This window comes from Nannospalax galili, unplaced genomic scaffold (genome assembly GCF_000622305.1).
Source record: "Nannospalax galili isolate Female #2095 unplaced genomic scaffold, S.galili_v1.0 scaffold556, whole genome shotgun sequence".
NCBI lineage: Eukaryota > Metazoa > Chordata > Mammalia > Rodentia > Spalacidae > Nannospalax > Nannospalax galili.
This window is the reverse complement of record NW_008338253.1, coordinates 1,168,495-1,170,117: the sequence shown is the minus strand read 5'-3', so window position 1 is coordinate 1,170,117 and position 1,623 is coordinate 1,168,495.

The window sequence follows — 1,623 nt, the reverse complement described above, 5'->3', positions numbered from 1 at the left end:
TTCACTAAAGGTGAAAAGACATGCCTTGAATATAGGCAAAACTAGCTGAATGCTGGAGCTCCAGGTGGAGTAAAAGAGAGAAAAGGAGAAAACTAGATAGCGTAGACAGTGTCTGTCTCTTGTCTCAGGCCACAACGATGTGAGCTACTCTGCTCTGCTCTGCCATACCCCCCTCATCACGATGGCATGATGGACAGATTCTAGTACATGGGAAAATTTTTCAATTTATGTCAAACTTTGCTTTAGTGTCTACCATAAAAAATGAACCACTTTTCCATAACAGTCACATATTTTTCTGATGCTTTTAAAACTACAGTTATCAGCCGGGCATGGTGGCGCACGCCTGTAGTTCCAGCACTCGGGAGGCAGAGGCAGGCAGATCTCTGTGAGTTCAAGGCCAGCCTGGTCTACATAGTGAGTTCCAGGACAGCTGGGGCTACAGGGAGACCCTGTCTCAAAAAACAACCCTACAGTTATCAAAAATAGGAAACTATTCTTATTTAAACTTTGAAAATATAATCCCAAATATTTTTAAAAGTTTTATTATTTTTGTACTTTGGATATGAGTGTATTGCCTGCATGTGTGTAAGTGCACATGTGTTGTTCAGTGCCCGTGGAGTCAGAAGGTGGCATTGGATTCCCCTGGAACTGGAGTTATGGATGGCTGTTAGCTGCCATGTGAGTGCTGGGAATCGAACCCAGGTCCTCTGCAAGAGCAGTAGGTGCTCTTAACTGCTAAGCCGTCTCTCCAGCCCCAAATTCCAAATATTTCAAGTTACTTTAAAATGCATTGAGGAATGCAGTGGTGAAAAACATTCAGTGAGTCATAATTACATAACACCCAAGTTGGAAACAAGAGCAGAAAAGTACTTTTTACTCAATAAAATGTAATGATATGTTGCCATTATTTAGGCAGTCTATTAGTACTTTACAAACATAAAATTATAGCTTTACAAAATTACAGTTCTTACATGTGTACACTCTAATTTTACATACTTAAGTGCACTAATTGAAAAAAAAAGAACTCAATTGCAAGTTGAAATCTAAGACAAAATTCACTGCTAAAAATAACTTTATTGAAAAAGTTCATAAAGAGTTTTACACACACACACACACACACACACACACACACACACACACACATTTGTATTTGAGACAGGGTCTCACTGTGCACCCCTGCCTGACCTGAAGCTGGCTATATAAACCAGGCTGGATTCAAAGTCATAGAGATCCACTCCTACAGAGTATATTTAATTTTTTTTTAATTTATGTGTATTTCACACAGAATATCTTAATAATCTTTATACTCCCTTCTCCATTTGGCACACTCCCATAGCCACCTCCCCACAGGATTTTATGCATTCTGTCATTGATGTTAAGGCCTATCGCCCCCAAACATCCCTCAGTCCAAGTTCATCTAATGAGGTCTAGTCAACCTATCTACAGTCCCTCCCTTTAAGAGGATCAGGAGATCCTAACCTGCTACTGAGTAGATTTTTACACTGACTTTTAAAATAAAATGTTGTATTACAATTGCCGGGCCATGGTGGCGCACTCCTGTAGTCCCAGCACTTGGGAGGCAGAGGCAGGCGGATCTCTGTGAGTTCAAGGCCAGCCTGGTCT